The 27,993-nt window shown below is 49.2% G+C and overlaps 1 long non-coding RNA gene across 1 annotated transcript; it reads left to right on the top strand.

Moving 5' to 3' along the window:
* Window positions 1–915: 915 nt before the first annotated feature.
* On the top strand, window positions 916–27,435 carry LOC125442251. The gene is made up of 3 exons (XR_007245963.1): window positions 916–1,195; window positions 12,441–12,588; window positions 27,079–27,435. It is a non-coding gene; the product is annotated as an uncharacterized LOC125442251 (long non-coding RNA).
* The last annotated feature ends 558 nt before the right edge of the window (window positions 27,436–27,993 follow it).

Genomic DNA, 27,993 nt, shown 5'->3' with positions numbered 1-27,993 from the left:
ACATATCTCTGGGCACATGCCGGCTGGTCATGTGGGGGGTGGAGAATTGCCCCACACCTTTCCCCTCTGTCCCACCTTGTCATGCTGCTCCTTCCTGAAAGAGCAGCCTTGTGGGGTAGGGCCGAGGGGCGGCCCATGGCAGACTCCTGCTGGCTAAGGTAAGTGAGGGGGGGTGCGTTGGGGCAGCTGGAGCAGGTGTTGCCCCAGGCGCCATTTCCCTGCCTACCACTCTGTTTATAGATTACTTATCTAAAATCCACGTATACAAAGTTCAATTAATTTTTTTACATTTGCAGGTTCATAAAAACATACATAGTTAATAGTATGCTGTATTATTCAGTGAAAAGTTAAGCGGTGGTGCCATTCAGTGCCATGGACAGTAATTTTACTACTGCTTAAAGTCACATTGAAGGACGGGCTCGTCACTACCAGCAATGAATCAGGCGGTAGCATTAAGCATTTTTGGATAATTAGGAACAGACGCCCATCACAAAAGAGAAATGGGAAGGAGGAGAGAGCAGAGAAAAGGGTTTTTTGAAAAGGCGTCTTGGAGCACCAGGCAGGAAACACTTTTCAAAAGGTGACTTTGGAGTCCTTTGGAGTCCCCGGCATCCCGGGCTTCGCATCACCAAAGGCCTACATTGAGATCCAAGACTCTTTTTCCCCCTGCTTTGTCCCCAGCACAGACCTTGTTACTTGTGTGTTTTTAAATGCCTTCCTCACAAAAGACACAACCCACAAAGCCTTTTTGCGGCAAACTCTCCTTGATGGCACCGTCTTTGTTTTCTAGTCAGGCGCCTGTCCACTGCACGGAAGGGGAAGAAGCGACTGATCTCATTGGCAGTCTTCGCCGTGCCGATTCCGGCGCGTTTGCCGACAGCAGTGCCCCGGCTGCCTGCAGCTTGAAAAGGACGGTGCGCTTGTGATGGGGACCTGGACTCAATTCTGAGGCCAATTGAAGTCTGCCGGTTCGTGCTGCCCGATGCCGTCTGGGTCACCAGAGAGCAAGACAATATCTTCAGGGCTCTGTGGCATTTGGGAAGTTTCTCTTGGCGGACCTTGCGGAAACGATGGGATGTGAATGCCAATTTGGGCCCTGATGCTTCTCCCAAAAGCAGGAACTTAAGAAGGCGTGGAAGAGCCCGGGGGCCTCAGTTGGATCACTGAATGCACAGGATATCCCACCTGAGTGCAGGTAACCTTTAGACATTTGCAAGCTACAGAGAGATTTTATTATTTTATTTATTTGTTGCATTCATATCCTAAGAGCCAGCATGGTGTAGTGGTTAAGAGCAGGTGGATTCTAATCTGGAGAACCGGGCTTGATTCCCCACTCCTCCACATGAGCGGCAGACTCTTATCTGGTGAACCAGATATGTTTCACTGCTCCTCCACATGAAGCCTGCATGGTGACCTTGGGTTAGTCGCAGTTCTCTCCAAACTCTCTCAGTCCCACCAACATCACAAGGGCCCATTCCACACACACAAAATAATGCATTTTCAAACCACTTTCACAACTGTTTGCAAGTGGATTTTGCCATTCTGCACAGCTTCAAAGAGCACTGAAAGCAGTTTGAAAGTGCATTATTCTGCATGTGCGGAATGAGCCAAGGTGTCTGTTGATGGGAGAGGAAGGGAAAGGAGTTTGTGAATCGCCTTGAGACTCCTTACAGGAGAGAAAGGTGGGGTATAAATCCAAACTCCTCCTCCTCTTCCACCTCCTCTTTCTGTCATGTAAGTCAGTGGTCCCAAGATAGGTTGCCAATCTCCAGGTGGTGGCTGGAGATCTCTTGGAATTACAACTGAACTTCAGAGGACAGAGATCAGTTCTGTTGCAGAAAACGACTTCTTTGGAGGATGGATTCTATGGCATTATCCTGCACTTGAACTGTCTCCCTTCTTCAAACACTGCTTTCCCCAGATTCCAAAAACTCCAGGAATTTCTGAACCATGGAGCAGGCAGCCCTAGAAAACCTTCCACCCAAACACTAACTGGATCCAGAGTTTGCTTCATCATGCATCACATGAAGAATGCTGGAGAATCATCACTCCTTTCTCCTGTCTAAAAGGATTGTGCATCTGATCCCGCAGCGGCTCATGCCCTTTAACAAGCCTGGCACAACCGGTGCAAACGATATACTTTTAGTTCACACCCGGACTTGTTCCGCCAGTTCCCCCGTCCTCGGCAATGTCCCAGCTTTGTTCTCCTTCAGGGAGGCTTCGTCTGTTACCTGTCTGAGCTTTTGAATACCACCATATTGCAGCTGGCTCAGCTACTACTTGTGGGGCCGGAGGGCAGGGAGCAAGCAGGCCGATTGCTGGCATGGCTCTCACCAGCTCACCAGCAAGCCAGCTTGGATCCAATCTAACTGCCACTCAGAAAGGAGGCCCTCCTGTGGCTAGCTTGCTTTTAATGGCAAGCTTTTTTTGATAGCAGCGATGAATAATTTGAACCCCTGTGAATCCAGGGTGGTTTTTTTTTTAGAACAACAATAAGAGGGATTAAGGAAGGTGTGGCAGAAAAGGAAATAAAGAATAAAGAGCTGAGCGGAATAAGAGACCTCCAATATTCCTTTCCCTTTTGGAAGACAGAGTGGGAAGGGTCAGGATTAGGCTGCGAAATTGTCGGTACTGCTCTCTCTGGTCGGAGATCCCTGCTCATTACAGCAGAGTGCACAGAGGCAAAACACGGCGGAGCTTACCTGGGCATGCGTGTGCCCTGGGAACAGAAGATACTCGGAGCAATTTTGTAGTTTCAAACTCATATGAAGAGTCTTCATTACAGAACTCTGTTCTAGATAGGAAATGAAAGAGAGGTTCTCTATTCTAATCTAACTAGCCGGATGGAGGGTGCTTGCAAGAATGGTGATGCCTGCAGCAAGAGGGTGCTTGTGTAACCTCAGCTTGTGGGTTCTGTGGGGCAGAACTTGGAATGAGTTTGCAACAACAAATTTAAAAAACAAAATGGTTTACTTTCTTAACATATAACATCAAACATCAACATTTACATCACATTTCAAGGTCCTGTTCAGGTTGCATTTTCAAGTCCTTATATTTACAGTCTACTGATACTGCCAAGTCCAATTCTTCTTTGCAAGTGGGTTGGCTCCTGAAGACTCCAAGGGCTTGGTGAACAGGATTCAACATGATGAAGGTTTCCAGGAGAACTCTCACCCATTACAACCACAAAAAGAAACCCTGAAACAATAAACTCCACATTTACAACATAGCAAAAATAAACAACTACCTTCCCAGTAGTTCCCAACAATATTGCAGTATATGTCTCGATGTCCTTGCGCATCGCGCGCCACCAAAACTGACGGCGGGCCAAATGCAGAGTTTTTAGGAAGCCAAAATGTCCAGCCGAGCGGGCATCATGACAGGCCTCGAGAACCTGCTTACGGAGGGGGGGAGGCACGTACCAACAATCCCCCCGCCGCCAAACACCATTCTCCAGGCGCAATTGGGAGTCACCTTCCTCCGCCGGTGGCTCGTGCAGCCCCGCCTCCTCGAGTTCCCGTAGGAAAGGAGAGACCAGCCAGTTTATTGGTCTTTCCGGGGAAAAAATGGACAGTGAAAGAGAAACGAGAAAAGAAATCGGCCCAACGGAGTTGTTTTGCGGACATCTTGAGGGGGGTGGAGAGGGCGGCCAAGTTCTTGTGATCCGACCAAACTTGAAAGGGGTGTTTCGCCCCCTCCAGCCAGTGGCGCCAAGTGGAAAGTGCTACTTTGATGGCCGCAGTCTCTTTATCCCCTACAGTCCAGTTGAGCTCAGCACCGGAGAATTTCTTTGATAAATAAGCACACGGAACCAGCCTATCATCTTTATTTCTCTGCAACAGGGCTGCCCCAAGCGCTTTGTCCGAGGCATCCACGTGAACCACAAACGGAAGATCTGGGTCAGGGTGTTTCAGGATAGGTTCGGTAGTAAAAGCTGATTTTAAAAGCTGGAAGGCTGTCTGACATTCTTTAGACCAGGAGAGGGGGGCCCCGGGCTTGGCAGCCTGTGGATCTTTACCCTTAGTGCGTAAGAGGTCTGTGAGTGGGAGAGTCAGTTCAGCCAATTGGGGTATAAAGTCACGATTAGAAGTTTGCAAACCCTAGGAAAGATTGGAGTTCCTTTAGGTTAAGGTAGAGGGCAGACCATTTGAGGACTCTGCGTCAATCTTAGCAGGATCCATTTTTAGCCCCTCGGAAGAGATCCAGTGGCCCAAATGAAATTAGATAGAGGTTTGGTGGAAACAACATTTAGAAAGTTTGGCAAAGAGGGAGTTGTTGAGCAAGCGTTTCAATACTTCCCGAACCAATGCCTCATGCTCCTCTATGGTTTGTGAATAAATCAAAACGTCATCTAAGTACACCACTACTCCGTTGTAAGGAATTCCATAGAAGCAGAAATAAAAGGCTTTTGGGTGTAAAAGACCGTTTATTCAGACATCCTAGAAAGCTCATTACACGCCATTGGCAGGAATAACATTTCCCGCCAGAAGCCCAGGTTATAACTCTATCCATCCCATCCCCCTCCCGGCTTCCCATGGGAACGGAGGACTCATCTCCCTTGCAGAGATAAGGTCTCCGCCGCAGAAGCTGGCCCATCGCCCGGGTTGTGGAATGTAGTCAAGGCCAGGCGGCTGACCCGCTCATCAACACCACTGAATCCTTTACACTCTGCCTCCCTTAAAAAAGACTTCTCCCCCCCAGGTTTGTGCGGAAAGGAGTGCGATGGAAAGCAGAAATGAGGGCAGAAGCGTCAATCCTTGCAGGAATGGAGCCATTGATTATACCCAGAGGAATACCCCACCCAAGAGCCTAACTATTGCAAGCGTGGGCGATTAATGCGAGAGGCCAGGATAGCGTCAATTTAAATGCTTGTAGCCATCAATAATAGTCGATTGGGGTCTCTCTCCGGTAGGCCGTGCCAGGCATCGGAAGCAGGAGCCTCCTTGAGTAAACTGGAATGGAAGACAGGATGGATATTACTAAAGAGAATTAGGCAAGTCCAAAGCAGACAGTGACATCATTAATCACTTTAGTAATCTGAAAAGGTCCCACAGATCTTTTGCCTGGTTTTGAAAATTTATGCACGTCTCTGAGATTTTTGGTGAACAAATGCACCCAGGAGCCCTGCCTTGGGGAGGGAAATCCGGCCGGTGCTTATCCGCTAGAAGCTTTTGGGAGTCTTTAGCCTGCTGTAAAGCAGTCTGGACCATTTTCCACCCCTAGGCCAGAGATAGAAATCCCACTGCTGAAACTCCGGTGGGTCCAATGTAAGCTGCAGGTGGATTCTTGACAACGGAGGGAAGGAGCGACCAGACACAATTTCGAAGGGGGTCTTTTTTGTACTACTATGAACCGCATTATTATAGGCGTATTCAATGGCGGAATTAGCTCAAACCAATTGTCTTGGTGGTAATTGGTGTAACAATGCAAATACTGCTCCAGGAGTTCTGTTAAGTTCTCTCTGACTCACCGTCACTTTGAGCGTGGTAGAAGTAGGCAACCGCCGGAGTGACCCCTAACAAACCTAGAAAAGCTTTCCAGAACTTTACTTGGGAAATGGTGGGGCCCAGCGATTAGGAGACCACCTTAGCGAGTAGTGTAGGCGATAAATATGCTGAATGAACAGGCCAGCTAACTTAGGAGTGGAGGGGATGGAAGCAGATGGGATGAAAATGGGCTTGTTTAGAAAATGAGTCCACCACTACCCACAGGACCGTGTTGCCATGACTTTCTGGCAAATCCGTAATAAAATCCCATGGAGATGACTTCCCAGAGGCGGGAGGCCACCGGGAGAGGTTTCAATAGACCATGGGGTTTTCCCGGAACGTTCTTAGCTTCCGCTGAAGCAAGAGCACCCGCTGTGCTATACGTCTCAATGTCCTTGCGCATCGCCAGCGCCACCAAAGTTGACGGCGGGCCAAATGCAGAGTTTTGAGAAAGCCAAAATGTCCAGCTGAAGCGGGCATCATGACAGGCCTCGAGAACCTGCTTACGGAGGGGGGGAGGCACGTGCCAACAATCCCCCCGCCGCCAACCACCATTCTCCAAACGCATGGTGGGAGTCACCTTCCCTCCGCCCGGTGGCTCGTGCAGCCCACGCCTCCTCGAGTTCCCGTGGGAAAGGAGAGACCAGGCTGGGAGATGGGCGGAGGAGGAGAAGAGAAATTGGACATCTGAGGTCGGGTGACAGCCAGCCCCAAGTGGGAGGGGGAGAGAACGAGTGCGCGGAGTAATGTCCCGTGAGGCAGCTCCACCCCCCTCCTCGGGTAAGTGCGAGAGCGCATCAGCCAGTTTATTGGTGTTCCCGGGGAAAAAATGGATCGTGAAAGAGAAACGAGAAAAGAAATGTCGGCCGCGAAGTTGCCAGCGGGACATCTTGAGGGGGGTGGAGAGGGCGTAAGTTCTTGTGATCCGACCAAACTTGAAAGGGGTGTTTAGCCCCTTCCCGCCAGTGGCGCCAAGTGGAGAGTGCTACTTTGATGGCCGCAGTCTCTTTATCCCCTACACAGTCCGGTTGTCCTTGCACCGGAGAATTTCTTTGATAAATAAGCACATGGAACCAACCTATCATCTTTATTTCTCTGCAACAGAATTGCCCCAAAGCGCTTTGTCAGGGGCATCCGCGTGAACCACAAATGGGAGATCTGGATCAAGGGTGTTGCTTCCAGGATAGAGTTCGGTAGTAAAAGCAGATTTTAAAAGCTGAAAGGCTGTCTGACGTTCTTTAGACCAGGAAAGGGGGCCCCCGGGTTTGGCCGTCAGTGGATCTTTACCCTTAGTGCGTAAGAGGTCTGTGAGTGGGAGAAGTCAGTTCAACTGAATTGGGGTATAAAGTCCGCGATAGAAATTATAAAACCCAGAAAAGATTGGAACTCCCTTCGGTTGGTGAGGGGCAGGCCATTTGGAGGACTGCATCAATCTTAGCAGGATCCTTTTGGAAGCCCTCTGGTGAGATCAGGTAACCCAAATGGTCCAATAGAGGTTTGAGTGGAAACAGCATTTCGAAAGTTTGTAAAGAGGGAGTTGTTGAGCAAGCGTTTCAAAACTTTGAATAGCGCTTCATGCTCCTCCATGGTTTTGCAGATAAATTAAAACGTCATCTAGGTACTGGCTTCTCCCTTGTACAATAAAATCCTTGGAGAACCTTACGTTGATGAGGGCCATAAAAGCTCCGAAATTTACTTAGAAACGGAATGGTATTATTAAGTATTCAAACTGTGTCCAAACCCGTGTTAAGAAATGCACAGTCAAAGTGTTCACCCAGCCTTCTGCAATTCTGACCCTGTAGTAAGCTTCTCAAATTCCAACTTAGTAAAGATGCGTCCCTTGCCCAATGCGTCTAAAAGGTCCTTGATTAATGGCAAGGGGTATTTATTGGACAGAAGAGACTGCATTGAGTCCTCAGTAATCTGTGCAGAGCCCGTAAAGACCCATCTTTCTTTTTTACAAACAATACAGGAGCAGCATGTATGTGTTTGGTAGCCCGCCGTATGAACCCGCGAGCGAGGTTCTTGTCTAAGAAGGCACGAAGTTCCTTCTCCTCATTGGGACTCATGCGGTAGATTCTACCTTTGGGCAGTTGCGCCCCTGGCTGTATTACGATTTTGCAGTCAGTGTCTCTATGGGGTGGCAACTGATCGCATTCTTGCTCCTGAAATACTCTGGCTAAATCTTGGTAAGCCGGTGGAATGCCGGTAGAATCGGGAGCAATTAGGGCATGCATCGCTGATGAAGCCAGGGGGGGGCGGTGTGTCAGGAGAAGCCGAAGTTTTCTCCCCACCATGTGTTCACCGCAGGGAGTGGCCGGGGTGAATTCCCAAGATCCTTTCTTTCCAAAATGAATTTTGGTTCATGCAACAACAACCATGGTACGCCCAGAACTATGGAGTGTTTGGCCACCGGCGCCAGAATAAAACTAATTTTCTCCCAATGGTCGGCGCAGAAGCGAGGAGAACCTCCGGGTTATGCTTTGAATCAGTCGGGTCCTTCGCTTCCCAGAGGACTGCCACCCATTTGGGTGGGGAATGGTAAGGGCTTAGCCAATGGGACTTGGTCTAGACCTAGTTCCTCCGCCACCTGGGGCCGCAGATTAAGCAAATGGGAGCAGCCAGAATCTACAAGGGCTGGTGCTATAATACGAGTATGGCGTTTAGCGGGGTTGGCCAGAAACGCCTTTGAATCGTAATGGGGGCGCTTGCCTTCACTCACCGCGTCTGGAGTCGAACCTATGTCCATGGGGGGGCTGAAGAAAGGCAAACAGCTGCTTCCCCCTCCTCTGGGTCAGCTTCGATAACTGCCTTGGACGGTGCGCCCGCTGTTGGGGGCGGCCCGGATTTGGCGTGGTGGCTTGGCAGATGGGGTGCTGCGTCCGGAGCGGCATGGCTTCTGTTTTTTCGGGCAGTTGGCTGCCAGATGACCTGGTCCTCCTCGCAGCGTTAATACACAATCCCAGTCGGCGACGGCGCGCCGAGGTGGTCTCGGTAGAAGCGGCTGGGCTTGGCTTGGTGGTCGCAGTGGTGGTCGCAGTGGCGGGTTTTGGGCGTATGCGGCCCCCGGCACGGTGCCGTATTCCGCAAACGAGACGCCACCTGGGGATCCCAATTCCATCCAATCAGCGATAGTGCGGGGGATCCCAATTAAAAACATCGCTTCACGCAACTTGTCATCGACAGCATCCGAGAAGTATTCGCGATTTCATGCGCTCAGGCTACCTCCAGAGGGAGTCGAGCAGCCGCCAAAATCTAAAATTCACGGGCTAATTCTGCAAACGAAGGTTGCCTTGCTGAATAGGATTTGATGGTGCTGGATAGCCTCACTTTCAGCACCCGGATCTTGGAAGCCAGCCCCAAGGCTTGGAGGAATGCGGGCACCGCGGCGCAGTATCTTCATCTTGCAGGTTCAAAAGAGTCACAAACCAGTCGGCCATGTCAGCCCCATCCAGGACCGAGTTGATGTCCCTTTATTTTTTCAAGGCCAGACCGGTATAAATCGGGTCATAGTCCCTCCATGTGGGCATCGTAGTTGCAAGATGAAGTAGGGAAGTTTGGAAGTTAACCCATCGAAACGGGCAGGTATTGGAGGTCTGTAGTATCCCCTCTCCACGTACCCTTGGCGACACTGCAGGGGCGGCGGTTGCGCAGGTTGAGCAGGTTGAGTGCAGCGGTTGGCGCAGGGGGGGCCGGAGTCGGTGGAGGTGGAGGTACCAACGCCGGTACCGCTGGCATGCCCGGGTGGGAGCTGGTCCTTGGAAGGTGGTAGGACTCCAGCAGCGCCGCTTCCTCTGGCTACTGCTGTACCAGTGACAGCGTAGACTCCAACTTGCTGTCCTGTTCTGCTGCTTCTTCAGTTCCCTCTCCAAGGCAGCCAGCTCTCTCTCCCGCGAAGTCAAAGCATCCTGGTGCGCATGCAAAGCTGCTTTCTCTCGCTCCACTTTAGCCAGTTTGTCCCGTTGAACAGCTGCAGTAAGTTCACTTTGGCGTATCGCGAAGGTCTGAACGCTTTCGCGTGGACGCTGTAAGTTCAGTTTGGAGTACCCCAGGACTTTATCATGGACTGGTAGATTCTGCGCATGATACGTCGCTGCAGCTGCGTCTTTGGCACGGTCCACCCGAAGTTGGATTTCTTTGGCGCCGTTGTTCCCGGGTCTCTTTGCAAGTTTTCATCACGCTCTTGCTGCAGCTGCTCTCGTTCCTCTTCCCATAGTTGCCGCTCACGGGCTCCATGCTTCTTGGGCATCTCGCAGTCGGCCCACTTCCTCATCCCAGCCTTCTTTCGGGATGGGAGAGGGAATAGATCCGGATGGGAGTGCAGGCTTTCTCCGGACTCCTCTTCATCTGAACGCGCAGGGATCGCCGTGTTCACCGGGTGGCTCCATCGGGCATCTCAGATGCAGCCGCTATCCGGGATCTGGGGGGTTCCGGGATCGGAAGACGGTATGGATACCCCTCCCAATCCTCGGTATAGTCCCAGTTTCAACGGTGGTCTTCGGACGGGCCCCAGTGTTAAGTACACGGGTGGGATCTTTGGGAGCATCACCAAAATACGAAGTCCAGGAATCGCTCAATGGACTCCTGTGTTGTCGCGATGAAAGGTGGTCAGGCCCGCCTCCTCCGTGACAGCTTTTCGCATCTGAGGTTTGTAATCCATAATGAAAACGGGTAGATATCCGGATCCACAGGCGCTCGACATCCATAGACAGCGCCCCCAACCACTCATGTAAGTCCCCCTGGTCGTCGTCCCGTCCCTCGTTCCAACGGAGTAAAGGAAGCCTCGTGCTGATACGAGGACGGGAAAGAGTCACCAGCGAGACCCGCTTCTCCCGCCCGTTCCTCCAAATCCAGAAGTGGGAGAGCCTGGAGCCCTTTGGGGGGGCTAAATGAACCTTCCACAGGAATATCATTCAACCTCTCCATGCCGAGACACCAGAGGTCCACTGCACTAGGAAGATAGATGAACGATAGATTCCTGCCACAATGTAAGGAATTCCATAGAAGCAGAAATAAAAGGCTTTTGGGTGTAAAAGACCGTTTATTCAGACATCCTAGAAAGCTCACAGACACTGCGTGGCAGGAATAACATTTCCCTCGCCAGAAGCACAGGTTATAACTTCTATTCATCCCATCCTCCTCCTCGCTTCCCATGGGAACGGAGGACTCATCTCCCTCGCAGAGATAAGGTCTCCGCCGCAGAAGCTGGCCCATCGCCCGGGTTGTGGAATGTAGTCAAGGCCAGGCGGCTGACCCGCTCATCAACACCACTGAATCCTTTACAAACAAGGTGTTAAGGGCTTATACAACCAAGGTCCGAGTCTGGTAGCCTTGTCTCCTCCAACTACATGAGGTCTGCAGCCTCTTGCTGCTTTGAGTCTCCACCCCTTACTGGGTCAACCCATTCTGAGCATTGGGGGTTACACTTGCAAGAATGGTGATGCGTGGAGGAGAAGCAGGGAGGAAGGAAGTTTCCCAGAGAGCAGCAGTCTACACATCAGAGAGATCGTGTCAGAGCAGTAGAGAAAAGGTGCCCAGGATCTTGACCCCTCTAGCTATCTGACTCACTAATCAGTCCCTCTTTGTCTTTGAGACAAGAGGCAGGGCAAAGTCCTTCACTTCCAACATTGATTTAATTTTCTTTACTTATATGTATTTTTTATTCTACCCTATGCCTGAGGGTCTCAGGTTACAATATGGCAGCCCAGTCCAGAGCCCCAGGTCCCTTCCATCCCCAAACCGTGCCCTCCCAAACTCCACCCCCCCCCCCAAATCTCCAGGGATTGCCCAACCCAGAGTTGGCAACTTGACATGTTCCTCATGGCTTCTCCAGTGGTGCAAAGTGCCTGAGAGGCCTTTGGCATTGCCTGCCCTGTATCACATCCTGCAGTTGCCTGTTGACCCGAAAGCCATGATGGACTGGAGTTGAGTAGACTCTGGTTTGAGGAATCCCTGGAGATTTGGGGGAGGGAACTGCAGAGGTTTGAGAAAGGGAGGGGCCTCTGCATGGTATAATGCAGGGGTCTGCAACCTGCAGCTCTCCAGATGTTCATGGACTACAAATCCCATCAGCCCCTGCCAGCATGGCCAATTGGCCATGCTGACAGGGGCTGATGGGAATTGTAGTCCATGAACATCTGGAGAGCCGCAGTGGGGTGGGGGGGGGGGGGGGTGGGGCGTGGGGGGGGGGGGGGGGGGGGGGGGGGGGGGGGGGGGGGGGAGGGGGGTTTTGGGGGGGGGGTGGGGGGGGGGGGGGAAGGGGCTGATGGGAATTGTAGTCCATGAACATCTGGAGAGCCGCAGGTTGCAGACCCTATAATGCCATAAAGTCCACCCTCCAAAGCTGCCCTTTTCTCCTGCGGAACTGATATTGGTCATCTGGAGCAAAGCTGTAACTCTGACAGATTTCCAGGCCCCACCTGGAGGTTGGCAACTCTAGCCCTGGTGCACTACAGTGATTCCGCTGGCTCAGGAGGGAATGAGCAAACTTTGCCAGTATCTGGCCTCAGGAGAAGAACTGGGCCATTGTGACTTTCCGCTGCCTTGTACCACTTAAATGTGCATATAAATGAGCAAGGGGGGAGGACAGAATGAGTCACTGACGGCAAAATTACAAACTGTACCCGAAGAAACAGATCACATGTTCAAGATTAATATTTATTCAAAGAAAATTTCAGTATCGCAGATCAATGTTCCGTGCATAACATAAATATAAACAAACACAAGCTTTTAAACAATGTGTCTGTTCATTATTTGATATCCAATTGCCTCTTTCAGGTTTGCAGTAATTGATAGACAATTCAATAGTCCTTGTTCTTCAAGGGTTCATAATCTTGTTTCCAAGAAAAAAAACCCCTGAGATAAATAACTGCTTATTGCCTGGTCACTTTAGGATCGAATTCTTCACGACGTTCTTAACATTTGAATCGTTAAGCCTTTAATGTTCTTTGACAGGTTCCCGGTTATCACTTGATTCAAGACTCCTTTGTCAGAAGAAGTCCTGACTTGTACAAGTTTATAATCTTACAAACTTTCGATGAAACTGTGCATAGGGGTTGACTGCATAGAGAAGCGGCCAACACGCTGATGAAAAGGGCAAAAGGTAAGTGTTTATTAGGAAGTACATTTAGGATAGAAAAGAAGGAAAGTTGGCATGCTGCCATCTTGCTAGCTAGGAAGAATCTCTCGTCTAACTTCTGAGAAGAAGCAGAAACAGATATTAGACCTGAGAGTATCAGTCTAAGGACAGACAATAGATGACACAAAAGGACGGAGCGGTCACTAACTTTACAGCCTGCTCTAGCTGACCCCTTGCTCGTTCCCTGCTGGGTCTTCTTCTCAGTTCTTTTGAACATTAGACATTGCTACATCCAACATTGCGCTGCAGTGCTCACACAAGAGTAAACAGCTCAGTATGTACCCCTTTAAAGCTCACAGTCCTTAAAAGCCAAGCAAGTATTCAGGGAGCTTTTTATCAGAAACGTGCCTGATCTTCAAATTAGCTCCTGATCTTTGTTTCTTTCCTTAAACCATTTCTGAGTCTCCTCATCAGCTCTTTGAACAAAACCTGCCCCATGAGAAACACAAACACATATTTTAGGGGGCAGGTGAGGTGAAACAATTCTCTGGGTGGAGCCAGGCACCCAGTGGCCTCATCTTACCTGGTCTTCCCTTTCATCTCTTCTTTGGAACTGTCTCTTTGACTTGGATCAAACAATGTTGGTGAGGCTGGCTCCTGCTGTGGGTGTCCCTGTGGTTTGCCCCTCTGGAAACTGCAGAGAAAGGCCATCTAGCAGCATCGCTTTACCTGTGAACTTAGGCAGGTCGGGAGAGGGAGGGCAGGAAGGAGTGAGTCAGTTGTTGACTCTTGCGGCCATTTCTTACCATGGCCACTTTGGGGCCAGGAGGGAATTTTCCTCCAGGCCAGATTGACCTGGGATTATGAAGGAGCAGCAGTGGCATAGGGGTTAAGAGGAGGTGCACTCTAATGTGGAGAACCAGGTTTGATTCCCCGCTCTGCCACTTAAGCTGTGGAGGCTTATCTGGTGAACCAGATTAGCTTGTGCACTCCAACACATGCCAGCTGGGTGACTTTAGACTAGTCACAGTTCTTCAGAGCTCTCTCAGCCCCACCCATCTCACAGGATGTTTGTTGTGGAGGGGTGGGAGGGAAAGGAGATTGTAAACCCCTTTGAGTCTCCTTACAGGGGTGAAAAGGGGATATAAATCCAAACTCCTCCTCCTCCTCCTCTTCAGTTGATCTCTGCAGTTTGGGGATTAGTTGTAACTCCCGGCGATCTCCAGGCCCAACCTGGAAGTTGGCAACACTGCAAACAGATATATATCCCGTATCACATATATATGGGCCCTGCCTGCTTCCTTTCTCCCCTGAAGGCTGCATCCCTCCAGATTCTCAGCACCCTCCTGCAGGCAGCCGAGCAACAGGGGTTGGACTTGTGATAAATGGCAAAGGACCTGCGGAGGGCTCTTGTCAGAGTGATTTATGTCACAGGGAATCATTAGCCAAGTGAGGCCAGATGCCTCTCCTGGAATGAGACAAGGGGATGGGAGCTCTTGGCGAGAGCAGAGCCGTACAAAAGAGGGGTCAAGGAGGAAGGGGAGCCCAGCGGAGGAGGAGAGCACGGAGCGTGGCTGTCGTCTTGAAGCATGGCACACGGAGAGCAAGTCGGAGGGAGGCGCAGGCCGAGGAGTGGGAGAGCCAGCCCGGCGGAGAGGCAGGCTGCACGACTGGAGGTGCTGAGTCACAGCTCAGCCAGGCCGCCTTCAGAGACCCAGAAAAAGCCGCTCTGCCAGAGATGGAGGGTGGAACTGAGTCAGGGCTGAGAGCGAGCGTGGTGTCGTGGTTATGAGCGGCGGACCCTAATCCGGAAAACCGGATTTGATTCCCCACTCCTCCACATGAGTGGTGGACTCTTATCTGCTGAAGTGGGTTTGTTTCCTTGTTCCTCCACATGATGCCTGCTGGGTGACCTTGGGCCAGTCACAGTTCTCTCCAAACTCTCTCAGCCCCACAATGTATCTGCGAGGGGAGAGGAAGGGAAAGGAGTGTGTAAACAGCTTTGAGACTCCTTACAGGAGAAAAAGGCAGCATATAAATCCTCTTCCTCCTCCTCTTCCTCCTCCTCCTCCTTCTCTTAAAGTCCCAGGTTGCTTCTGCAGTCCCAAGTTGCTTCACCTTCAGAACTGACAGCCATGGGTTGTCAAATTCCCAGGGATATGGGGAAGGGGGGGAACCTCAGTGGGGCATAATGTAAGAGATTTCATCCTCCAAGACAGCCATTTCCTCCAGGAAATGTATCTGATGAACTGATATAAATGCAGAAACAGATCACATACAACAAAGGCCTCTGATGAAGGGATTTTTGAAAGTGTAGGCTCTGAAACACTTCTTGGTCTCTAAGGTTCTACTGGATTTGAATCTTACTTTTTCCTCCAGGGCAAGGATCTCTGCAGTATGGAAATCACCCGTAACCCTGGAAATTCTCCAGGCCCCTGTCTGGAAGTTGGCAAGGATAATTTCTGCCCCTTTCCTTGGGGTGAGTAGAGTGATATTTTGTGTGTGTCTGTGGGCGCGGGGAGAGGAGTGTGTGTTCTAGCATTATAATTTGGAGCTTTGCTTTTCAGAATCGCCAGTTTTAAATCTGGAGTTTCAGACTGGAATTTGAAATGTTTTAAAACATTTAAATATTTAAACTTTAATGACCCCCTCGGGGTGGCGTACGCTGTGTGCGTGTGGTCTCCTGCTAAGGGAGGGAACGTGAAGATACTAGTAATCATTCATTCTACTTTGTGTTTTTTTTCAACACTGATCGTTGCTTAGGATTGGAAACTCCACTATCGCATCTTTTTGCCTCTGAAAGTCTTTGGGCAAAATTCACAGGGAAGGTCTTCTGGCACCACTGAAATGAAGAACACAAGGACAAAGCCATCACCTCGGACTGCCAGCTCTGGGTTAGGAAATACTGGGATATTTTAGAGGTGGAGTCTGAGGAGGACAGGGTTTGGAAGGGGTAGAACTTCAAGGGGGGGGGGGATCTAATGCTGCAGAGCCAGCCTTCCAAAGCAGCTATTTTCTTCTGGTGAACTGGTCTCTGTAATCTGAAGGTCAGAAGGAATCCCAGGAGATCTGACATCGGCTAGTGGTTGGCCCTGCTATTGTGGTCACCCTATGTCAGGGGCACAGCAAGGGGGAACTGCGCCTGGGGCACGTGTGTGCCCTGCACCCCTGCTGTGGTGCCACCCACTCCCATCTTGCCCTGGAATGCCCTGCCTCACCCCCACCCCGGCCATGCCCCTACCCCCGTGCGCTCCTGGGGCGTTGCACCCCCCTTCCCTGTGGGTGCTATGCCACTGCCCTATATAGCTCTTCCCATTATAGTAAAGCCAGAATATAAATATGTAACATAAGCCAAAAGTGGGACACATTTCCATAGTTTCTTTAACGGCAACATAGAGAGAGAGATTTGAAGTACCCCAAGGTCATCTAGTCCATCTGCCTGCCCAGTGTAGGAAATTTACAACCATTGTTTCCCCCACCCCCAGGGACCCCCAGTGGAAGGTATAAACTTCCAGGATCCCAAGCCAATGTGGCCTGGAGGAAAATTCCTTCCTGGCCCCCAAGTAGAAACTGAAAGAAAACGGCACGAGAGTCAAGTACTCACCCATCCCTCATGTAGTGGTTAAGAGTGGTGGACTCTAACCTGTAGAGTTAGATTTCATTACCCACTCCTCCACCTGAGTGGCAGACTCCTAGCTGGTGAACTGGATTTGTTTCCTTGTTCCTCCATATGAAGCCTACTGGGTGACCTTGGGCTAGTCACAGTTCTCCCAGAACTCTCTCAGCTCCACCTGCCTCACAAGATGTCTGTAGTTGGGGAGAGGAAGTACAAGGAGTATGTAGGCTGCCTTGAGTCTCCTTGGAGGAGATAAAAGTGGAGTATACATCCAAACTCCGAAATTTGAGCAAGATTGTCAATGATAGGTCATTTGGGAGATCACTAATTGATAGGTCACCCTAAGTCAAAAGCAACTTGATGGCGCATAATGCACACACAAGTAGAAGTTCTATTTGCCTCTGACCCCACTATTTCCAAGGTTCCAACAGTGGGGTCAAGTATTTTCTCCCCGGATTAAAATTAATATTTAATATTTTGCTCTTGAATGCAGAAGACAAAGACATGCCTTTGTTTGCCAGAGCCCACCTCCTGGTTTCCCTGTTGTGTCTCAGTTCTGGCTGGAGGGACGCAAACCTACAGCGGCGATTCCTGCAGAAATATGAGTCGCCTCCGAGATCAAGCAATCCCATTTTAGATGTCGTGGACAATGCCTGTCAATACAATTTGTCCGACTGTTTTCAATGCTGTCTGAGATAATGGCCGTCGCCGCATCTAACTGGATGCAACAATCGAGCCCGGCGTTTCCCAGGCTGCACGGAAGGCGTTGCAAAGAGCGAAGCCTTTATCCGTGTGCTTCAGGAAGACCTCGGTGCTCATTCCGGCCCCACCTCCGCCATCCTCCCTGGGCTGCTCACACCTGGCCGATACGAGCAACTTGGAGGAGGAGAGTTGTGTCAGCAGGAGCCTCCCGTGCTCGGATCTTGTCAGGAAGCATGAGCAAATGCCTCCGAGGGGGTGTCAGAAGTGGTTAGGATGACACACGATATTTATAACAAAGTGTGGGGGAAGGCGTCACATCACATTAGGCTGACGGGGATTCAGGAACACATGGAAGGAATGCAGGGGCGACGGTTTAGGATAAAAAAAGGCTTTTCTCCAGAGCCGCTCCTAGGTGGTGAACGGGGCACTCCCTCTGCCCGGTCCCAAACTTCAGTGCCTCAGTGAAGATACCGGTGTCACCCAGGAGGGTGCATTTGGGGCAATTTGCAGGAAATGCACAATAGAATCATAGGATAAAAAAGTCGACAGGGACCCAGAGGACATTCGACCCCTTGCCTCATGCAGGATGGCCTAAAGCAGTGATGGCGAACCTTTTTGAGTCCGAGTGCCCAAATTGCAACCCAAGCCCCACTTATTTATCGCAAAGTGCCAACTCGGCAATTTAACCTGAATGCTGAGGTTTTAGTTTAGAAAAAAACGGTTGGTTCCCTCTTCCTCCACCCCACCCTCTCGAGCAGGGGCCAGCCTGCTGTAGCCTCCAGCAAGTCCTGCGCACACTGCTCTGTGCCTCTCTAGCATCTCTGCCTCCTCTGTGCCCGCCCCCCCAAGCAGCAGCCACCTGGAGCACAGGCACCAGGCCCGCCAGCCGAGTTCTCCCTGCTCACCGCACTGTGTGCATGTCATGCTCAGTGGCCAGCCTAGATGTGTGTGGGGGGGTGGGGGGTGATTTTCTGCCCCCCACATGACGAACTCTGTGTGCACGTGCCCACAGAGAGGGCTCTGAGTGCCACCTCTGGCACCCGTGTCATAGGTTTGCCATCACTGGCCTAAAGCATCCCCGACAAATAATTATCCAACCTCCACTTAAACATCGCCAAGGGAGGGAGAGCCTACAGCATCCCAGGGCAATGCCAAGTTCTGTCGACCTCCTGGCAATAACCAGACTCTTGGGTGCAGAAATCAGTTTATTGAACAGGAGCACGGCAGATGGATACAAGCACAGTTTTGTGGGAACTGAGTCTCAGTTCTAGGTTGATATTCCTTCCCCAAACATCCCTCCAGCCCCAGCCTCGGAATCCCAGCAGGGTGAAATCACTCACAGGTTCTCAAGCAGTGTAAAGTCTTCAAGGCCAAGTCAAAGATGATACCAGGTTTTAACCAATTCAAATGGTTCTTTCTTCCACCCTGGACATTCCACAGGTATATATATACACTCCACTTGCTTTACTACTACCGTGTTTCCCCGAATATAAGACAGTGTCTTATATTAATTTTTGCTCCTAAAGATGCGCTATGTCTTATTTTCACTGGATGTCTTATTTTTCTGTGTTCTGTTCGTCGGGCATGCTTCCAACCAAAAACTTTGCTATGTCTTACTTTCGGGGGATGCCTTATATTTCGCACTTCAGCAAAACCTCTACTATGTCTTATTTTTAGGGGATGACTTATATTCGGGGAAACAGGGTATCAGATCCCCTGAAGATGCCAGCCACAGATGCAGGCGAAATGTCTGGAGAAAATGCTACTGGAACACAGCCATACAACTCAGGAAACCCGCAACGCCCTAATAATACCAGGTGCTGGCCAGCCCAAAGTGCGAGAAAGTTATTGAATGCATGAAATGAATACAAAACAAGCTTGGGGTTCCCATGTTGCAACCTGCTCCCAGTCCTCTCCCAAGGACCAGGAAAGAACTGAAATTCAAAAAGATCTTTACGGGGTCTTGACGGGCAACAGATTCTACTAATGAACTGCCCTGATAGTTAAAAAATTTTTTTCCTAATGTCCTGCCGATATCTTCCCAGCTAGCAATTTAATTCGATTATGCGCAAGTCCTATCCCCCTCTACCAACTGAATGCTATCTCCCCTCCTCTATATGACAGCTTTTAAGATGCTTAAAAAGGCATGATCGAAACCATAGAGTTTGGGGCTGGGATCCTGGAGGGGGGAGCAAAGCCTGAATGAGGCCTTGGCTGCCTCACCAAGGGATTCCCGAGACCCCAGGGGGACATCTGAGGGCTGAGTGTTCCAAACAGGACAACTGCTCTGCATGGCTAACTGGGCAAAAACGTCGGTCTATCGAAGATCATTTCAGACTGGCTGACCCAGTTTTCCTCCTGAGGTCTTTATGAGAAGTTTGCTTATCCACTTTCCATGCCACTTTATGCACACAACAACCACCCGAGGAAGACCAAAAGAATGTAGGGAGAAGTGCTATGGCAGGAAACCCTGCTGCAGTAAAATGATATAAAAACCCTTGGGGGAAACAAGGATGGCCCAGGTTAAGAAGAGGAGCTGGTTTTCATACCCCACTTTTCTCTACCTCTAAGCAGCTCACAAATTCTTTCCCTTCCACTCCCCACAACAGACACCTTGTAAGGCAGGTGGGGTTGAGAGAGTTCTGAGAGAACTGTGACCAGCCCAAGGTCACCCAGCAGGCTTCATGTGGGAGGAGTGGCAAATTGAACCTAGTTTACCAGGTTAGAGTCCTCCGCTTTTAATCACTACACCACGCCAGTCCTGAGTTGTGTGGTACATCTGCGCTGTAAATATGGTACCCAGGTCCCTGCCAGAGATGCCAGGGGTTGGGAAAACCCTGGAGATTTGGGGGCGGACCCAGGGGAAGACAGAGACCTCAGTAGGTACAGGTCCAAAGTAGGTACAGGTCCATCCTCCAAAGCAGTCATTTTCTCCAGGAAACCTGATCTCTGTTGTCTGGAGATACGCTGCAACTCCAGGGGTTCCCCAGACCCCACCGGGAGACAGGTATCCCTAGCTGGAAGGAACAAAATAAAAGGTTGTGGGATGGTTTCATTCCAGATCAAACCAGGCCTCTTTTCACCATTCGTTCACATATAAGTGCTGCTTAAAACATCTGCTAACAGGCCTTGATGAGGTATTCACTCATTGACATCTTTGCCATCATTTTGTCAGTCATGAGCAAAAATAGTGCTGCTATAAATGAAGACACAACCATTAATAAACTGACATTCTAATATTAGGCAAGACACACTTATATCCAGCTGTTTTTGTGTGTGCTTCCTCATGCGGGGGGGTGGGGGTGGGGCTGTAACCAAGAAATGGAGTCAGCTCATCTGCTGGAGACTGTGATTGGCTGCTCTGAGAAGCAGAGTGCTGGTCTAGATGGACCTTTGGGTCTGATGATTCAGCCGGGCTCTTCTTAACTTCGGGTTGCCAACCTCCAGGTGGGACATGGAGACATCTCAGACTCACAACTGATGTCCTGACCTCAGAGATCCGCTCCTCTGGAGAAAATGCCTGCATTGGAAGGTGCACTTTACGGCAATATAGCCTGCTGCGCTCCCTTCTTTCCCCACACCCTATCTTCCCTGGGCTTCAGGGCGCCCCTCCCCACATTTCCAGGAATTTTCCAACCCAGAGCTGGAAATCCCACGCCCACTAGATTTATCCAGACCTATTGCTTGCTTCCCAATGTAGGGACCTAGTATTAGGTGGAGGGCAAAAAGACCTTCCTTCCTTCCTTCCTTCCTTCCTTCCTTCCTTCCTTCCTTCCTTCCTTCCTTCCTTCCTTCCTTCCTTCCTTCCTTCCTTCCTTCCTTCCTTCCTTCCTTCCTTCTTCCTTCCTTCCTTCCTTCCTTCCTTCCTTCCTTCCTTCCTTCCTTCCTTCCTTCCTTCCTTCCTTCCTTCCTTCCTTCTTCCTTCCTTCCAACACTGATATGTCTGCCTTTCTTCCAGTCAATTGGGATCCAAGGTCCAAGTTAAACACTCATCACCCAGATATCTGCTCCACCTCTTTCTTATTCTCCTCCCTGAGAATAAGAGTGGCGTAGGAGGTTAAGAACTTGTGTATCTAATCTGGAGGAACCGGGTTTGATTCCCAGCTCTGCCACCTGAGCTGCGGAGGCTTATCTGGGGAATTCAGATTAGCCTGTACACTCCCACACATGCCAGCTGGGTGACCTTGGGCTAGTCACAGCTTCTCGGAGCTCTCTCAGCCCCACCTACCTCACAGGGTGTTTGTTGTGAGGGGGGAAGGGCAAGGAGATTGTAAGCCCCTTTGAGTCTCCTGCAAGAGAGAAAGGGGGGATATAAATCCAAACTCTTATTCTTCTTATTCTTCTTCCTTCTCTCCACCTTCCATTTCTTTCATCCCTCCCATTTCTTCAGTTCTAAGGGGACACATTCTTCCCAAACCAATGCACAAAAAAGAATGGAAAACTCATCCAGGCAGACGTGCGTTCTCTTTTGATTTCGGAAGCTGGGTTTCCTTGACTCAGAATGTGGATTTGGGGGCAGGTTACCAAACAGGCTGAGCTCTCATCACGGAACAAGCACTTTGACAGACTCTTTCCCCTGCCTGTGGAAACAGCTGACATGTATATTAAGTCTATGTAAATCAGCAGTGGTTTATGTGCCTCCGTGCCCTCTGAAATGTCAAAGAGCGCCTAGGCACCCGGATCGGCCTGCCGCTTCCCTCCCCCTAGACATTCACTTCCTGAGCACAGCGTTTGGAATATCAGAAGAGACCTGTCAGAACACTTGTTGAGATGCTCTGGTTAATTGCTCAGGACTTCAGGTTTGACAGGAGACATTTATACATTATTGAGGACGTACTGTCATCGGCTGAGAAGCGCTCGTGACACCTGGAATGACACTGTGGGTTACAGATGCCAAAGCTGAAATCCCTCTCTTCCGTGCAGCGGGGGTGTTGAGAAGGAAGACATGTGTACAGGGAGTGATGCTCAGCTCTGGTGCCATTTGATGGGATTCACCCACCAGACAGAATTCTAATGACTTCTGAGAAGATCTTGGCTTTCTAAGGTTGTGCAGCTAATTTGACTGTTTTCCTTGTTTGGCAAGAAGAAGAAGAAAATTTGGGATTTATACTCTGTCTTTCTCTCTTGTAAGGAGTCTCAAAGCAGCTAACAAACTCCTTTTCTTTTCTCTTGCCACAACAGACATCTTGTGAGGCAGGTGGGGCTGAGAGAGTTTGGAGAGAACTGTGACTAGGGCCCCTTCTGCACACGCAAAATAATGCATTTTCAAACCACTTTCACAACTGTTTGAAAGTGGATCTTGCTATTCTGCACAGCTTCAAAGAGCACTGAAAGCAGTTTGAAAGTGCATTATTCTGCATGTGCGGAATGAGCCTAGCCCAAGATTACCCAAAAGGTGTAAGGAAACAAACCTAATTCAGTAGATAAGAGTCTGCTGCTCAGATGGAGAATCAAACACGGTTCTCCAGATTAGAGTCCGCCTTCTCTTAACACTGCACCGTGCTGGCTCTCTTTGATTCAAGAGCCTTGGATCCTGAAACATTTTGATTTACATTCTTGGCTCTTTTTCTTTGCCTTAGCACTTTTATTCCCACTTCCCAGCATGGTGTAGTGGTTAAGAGAGGTGGACTGGACTCTAATCTGGAGAACTCAGATGCCACTACTAAATCAACTGCATTGAAGGTCTTGTGCAAATAATGCTGTGCAGCGATCCTGTCATCCTTGCGCATAAAATGCTCAGAAATCTAACTTCCCTGACACACAGTGACTCTTTTCTTGCAGGACAATCGCCTGTTCTCTGGAACTACTGATCTGTTCTCGCTTTCACGTTATTAGTGTTTCATTTGTGTGTTCTGCTTTCGCATCTGTGTAGTCGAAAGCATTGATTACTGTGGTGTGCCAAGAAATTCTGCAAATGTTGTTGTTGTGTGGTTTGGGCATGCTTTCAGTCGATCTGTTTTAATCTACCCAGTTCTATCTTGGTGGTTCCTGTTAGCAGCACTCTCAAGATCTGGCTGTTTGTAAGTAGTTTTCTTAGTTATCCTTGTAACCTCTGGTTTGACTCTCCAATAAAAGTGAAGCCTCGCATTATGTCTGTGTAAAGCTAACTGCAGCAGTGGCGTAGTGGTTAAGAGCAGGTGCACTCTAACCTGGAGAGCCGGGTTTGATTCCCCGCTCTGCCACTTGAGCTGTGGAGGATATGGGAAGATATCAGACTATGTTGGGAAGATATCAGACTATATTGTGGTGAAGTTTTAACCCCTCACTCAGATGAGAGTTCCTAAGTGCCTCTTCCGCTTAGGAACAGCATTAGTAATTATCACACTTTCCTCTTCATACCTTTAGGGCTGACTGACTGCTCTCAGATCTACCTGCCAAACCTTTATGGCTGTCTCCAGGAGTAGAAGAAGAGTTTGGATTTATAGCCCACCTTTCTTTCCTGTAAGGAGACTCAAGGCGGCTTACAAACTCCTTCCCTTCCTCTCCCCGCAAGAGACTCCTTGTGAGGTAGGTGGGGCTGGGAGAGTTTTGAATGGACTTTGACTGGCCCAAAATCACCCAGCAGGCTTCATATGGAAGAGTGGGGCAAACAAACCCAGTTGACCAGGTTAGAGTCTGCCACAATTGGAGGAGGAGGGAATCAAGCTGGGTTTTCCAGATTAGAGTCCCCCTACTCTTAGCCACTCCACCATGCTGGCTGTCTGCTTTAGTACTGCTTCACCTGTTTGCCACATCTGAAGGTAGGTGTGTTGCAACCGAAGAAAGGGCCTTCTTGGTCGTGGCACAAAAATTCTGGAATACCTTCCCCAGGGAGATGTGCCTGCTCCCCCCCCCCCAATCACTGTGCTCCCCCAGCAGATATAAAGGAAGCCATGACCCTCCATTTGCTTGACCTGAGCAAGGCTGTTAACAACAAGACATTGGGGAGAACTTTGATTCCTATAGTGCCACAAGTTGGAAGCGACTTGATGGCACTTAGCACGCTAAAAGCAGGTTAAGACTTTTCATAAAATCTCTATGGTTTTACCAAATGCTAAAATGCTAAACTGTCCCTTTGGCCATTTCCAGTTTTAATCAGAAGTGACACCAGCATGCGTTTTTTTCCTCTCATTTCCTCGGGCAATGAAAGGTATTGCTGGAAGGCCTCCCTTGTACCACTACTGAGCTTTCTTCTTATTTTGTTTTTAATTTTGTTTGTGTGTGAACGAATGTACTGTTTTTAAAAGTTGATTGTGAATGTCTTGTTAATTCTTTCTCGTGTCACCTTGAGGGCCCTAACAGGCTGGATAGGCAGACTGCCAAATGTTTTTAATAAATGAATGAATAAATAAATAAGAAGAAATCAGCGCCTTCTTGACAGAAGCAGCTATTTGCATTGTTTTCTCAGTTTCATCTTCTGTCAGTCCACATGCCTACAAAACAACATAACTTTCTTTCCCAGTAGGGTTACCAGCATCAGGTTGGAAAATACCTGGAGATTTTGTGGGGTGGGGGGGGGGGTGTTGCAGGAGGAGGATGAGGTTTGGCGAGGGGAGAAACATCAACAGGGTCCCCCTCCAAAGTAGCCATTTTTTCCAGGTGAACTGATCTCTGTTGCCTGGAGACAGAGGGCGTTTCCCCACTTACCTTTGCTGCCCTTTGCTGCACGCTACTCTCAGCACACGGCATCTCTGGCGCTCCCCCGGGCGTCCCCACGACCCCGCACTCTGCGTGGGGCCATCAAAAGGCACCGTTTCGAGGAGCGCCAGGGATGCCGCATGCTGAGGGGGCGTGAGAGCGGCAGCATCGGGGCGGCTGCGTTGTCGCCGCCCCTATAGTGGGGAGTGCCGGGGGACCCTGCGCTACTTGAGGAGAGTAGTGCGAGGCTTAAGGTAAGTGGGGAAAGGGCCAGAGGCATTTCTAGGGAAAACGTAGTTCGATGCAAAATTGAAGTTTTCTCCCCGCCTCCCCCCCCCCCGCACCCAGTATGGGCAACTGTCCTCCCCCACAACAACCAAACAAGATTTTTTTGAAGTCAGTGTACGGACCCAGGGGAAAGGAGGAAAGGTGTGGGAGTGATTTTCTACCCCCCATGTGACTAAATGGCCGCAGCCTGGGGACATTTGACTCCATATGTCCCCCTGGGTGGTATGCCCCTGCCTGGGGATCAGATGTAATACTAGGGGATCTACAGCCACTGCCTGGGGGTTGGCAACCCTAATGCCCAGGACTGTAAAGAACGGATCCCTGTTTTCAGCATTTGGCAGGCATTTTTCTTGCGACAAGAAATAACATGTTCTCTTGTGCCCTTTCCCACCAGCCACGCATGGGCTGTTAATGGCAAATCTGTTGTCCCATCTTGGGAACCAGACCCCTTTTCAGGACATTCACAACCTTTTGTCCTAACGGCGGCCAGAACTGAGCCTGATTCTGGCTCCTCGTGGCTCCACTCAAGGCAAAAAGGCCTGCAGAAATGCCGCCAATGGTATGGAACAAGAACTCTTGAATCCTAGCATATATTATGAGATGACAGACAGCGTTGCTGAGCCACATTCTTGCACGGCTAATATTTGCAGACAAACGCCGGGGTCGATGGGCCTTTTGATAACGCAGCCGCGCATATTGCCAGAAGAGGCGATTTTCAATTTCCGTTACTATTTAACCGCGGAGACGAAAACGACGCCGAAAGAAATGTGCACGGTAGATTTGTCCACGAGCATCTTTCAGATGTTATAGGAATGATGTCGGTGGAGTGTACTGTGAACAGGACCCTTCCCCAACAAGAAAATTAACTTCTCTCCTTTTTTTTCATTGTGCAATGCAAGTGTTACATCTCTGAAAAAGAGAACAGGCTTCCAACGGCTTCACCGCCCAGGTCTTGCTGTGCCGGCCTCTCAGTTGCCAGGGCTTAGCACATATATGGAGATGAGTCCAGGGCAGACAAGATTACGAGTTTATCCCCCGTCGCTGATTAGCTTTATTTGCTGTACTGTTGTTGACCTACAGACAAGAAGGAAATTGGGTCAAGTTGTGCCTGTCTGGAATGGCACCACAGCAGAGAATGACTGTGTGGCCGTGCTCCGAGCCCAGCCACGGCTTCAGTGACCCAGAGGTATCATCAGGGAAGCCCTCCCCTCCTCCGCAGTCAGCCAAAGAGCTCAACAAGGCCGAATAGTTAGATGGGTGCTTTGGGAAGAGGCAGATGGAATTTGGCATCTGGGGAGGGCGTGCCCTTATAATGACTCCCGGGTTTCCAGCAAGCAGATGGGTGATGAAACTTGAGAAAATGAGCCCCTGAGATCAAGGCAAGCGTTTGCATTATAACAAGGGATGCTTCTTGACATTTTCCTCTTTTGGATTTCTCCCCTGATTTTGGAGCTTTGCATAGCCTGAACTTGTTTCTGAAGGGGCACTTGAGAGCCACCTTTCCAAGCAACCCGTGTGCATGATTGCCATAGGAATGGGGACAGGTTTTGCGCGTTCTCAGTTTTGATTTGAAGATCCCCATTTTTGATAGGGGTTCTTCCTGGTTTGGATGAAACATGTTCCATGTTTTAAAATCACAGAATCATAGAGTTGGAAGAGACCCCCAAGGGCCATCAAGTCCAACCCCCTGCCATGCAGGAATTCACAATCAAAGCATTCCTGACAGGTGGCCATCCAGCCACTGTTCAAAAACCTCCAAAGAAGGAGACTCCACCATGCTCCAAGGCAGTGCATTCACTGTCGAACAGCCCTTACCATCAGGAAGTTTTTCCTAATGTTCAGGTGGAATCTCTTTTCCTGCACCTTGAACCCATTACTCCTGGCCCTAGTCTCTGGAGCAGCAGTATCCAAGATAAAAAGTATTTGAATAATAACATAAACATTTTAATACAAAGTTTAATAAATAGTTTAATACATATCAAGATATGAAAGTCAAGATATGAAAATATTTTAGAAATAATGTTCTATATGTTGCTTAAATTGCTAAGTAAAAACTTACATAGATTAGATAGCCTTTGTATGTTCCTATTTCAGTTTAAGGACTATGCAGGAAAGATTCTTATGCAAAATGCTGCTTAATGTATCAAAGGTGAGCGCATTTTTACACCTGATTAATTGGCTACAGCTGTATATTCTGTATAGTATAAAGAAAGTATCTCCTCTCCCCAAAATGACTAGAAACAGTTGTAGCTTTCTGCGAAGTTAACCTATGTCTTTTTACTCTCTTATAGGATCTGCAAAGACTTAGAGCAGAGAATCAGAGAGGCACAAATTTATGAAACTTACCAAGCAATCCGTTTGAATTTAGCAATAAAAATAAACGATAAGAAACTTGAATAGTCGATCTTGTTATTCACGTTGTCTTTCCCATTGTGACACGTGTCTGCTTTGTGCTGCATGTATTTTGTGATCTTTGTGATTTTTTGGACAAGGTTTTGTTCTGTGTTTATCTGTTTCTGTAGTCCAGCTGTCTGAATTTTATTATTGTATTATATGTTAGCACTACCGCACATGATTAAATGGTTGCACTTGATTTGTTTTGCCAATAGTTGCGGTGTAGTAGGTTTTGTTTATTGTGCTTTTACTTAAGCTCCACTACACATTTTTGCAATGTTTGGATATTCTGGCTTTCCTCAGTCATCATGTCTAGTAGCCATTGATAGCCATAAATCTAACCCCCTTTTTAGGATATCTCTGCTTGCGGTCATAACTACCTCTCTTGGCAGTGAATCCCATAGTTTAATTACTCATTGAATAAAGGATTATTTTCTTTTAACTGTTCTGAATCCATTTCCCAACAATTGCTTTTGAGTTTTAGCAGTACGGGAGAGGGAAAAGAAGCTCCTTCAATTCTCTTTCTCTACCCTGTGTATAATTTTATACACCTCTTTTGCATCTACCCTTAGCCGTTTTTATTCTAGACTGAAAAGTCCCCAGGATTTAATGCATTTTTGTTCCCCTTCACATTGAGTGTACATTCCTTTGGGGTTGGATTCTTGGTTGTCCACATGTTTCCCCTTCTCAGGAACTCACTCCACTCTCAGATCTGAGAATGTATGTGGTTTCCAAAAGTGACGGGAAAGCAAAGAGAGTCAACATGTGTTTCCCTTTGTTTGGGTTTTCTTGCTCCTTCCAGCTTTCCCCGC

Source organism: Sphaerodactylus townsendi, linkage group LG12 (assembly GCF_021028975.2).
Source record: "Sphaerodactylus townsendi isolate TG3544 linkage group LG12, MPM_Stown_v2.3, whole genome shotgun sequence".
In the NCBI taxonomy this organism is placed as follows: domain Eukaryota; kingdom Metazoa; phylum Chordata; class Lepidosauria; order Squamata; family Sphaerodactylidae; genus Sphaerodactylus; species Sphaerodactylus townsendi.
The sequence above is the reverse complement of the archived record's forward strand: the minus strand, read 5'-3'. Positions and strand labels throughout refer to the sequence as shown.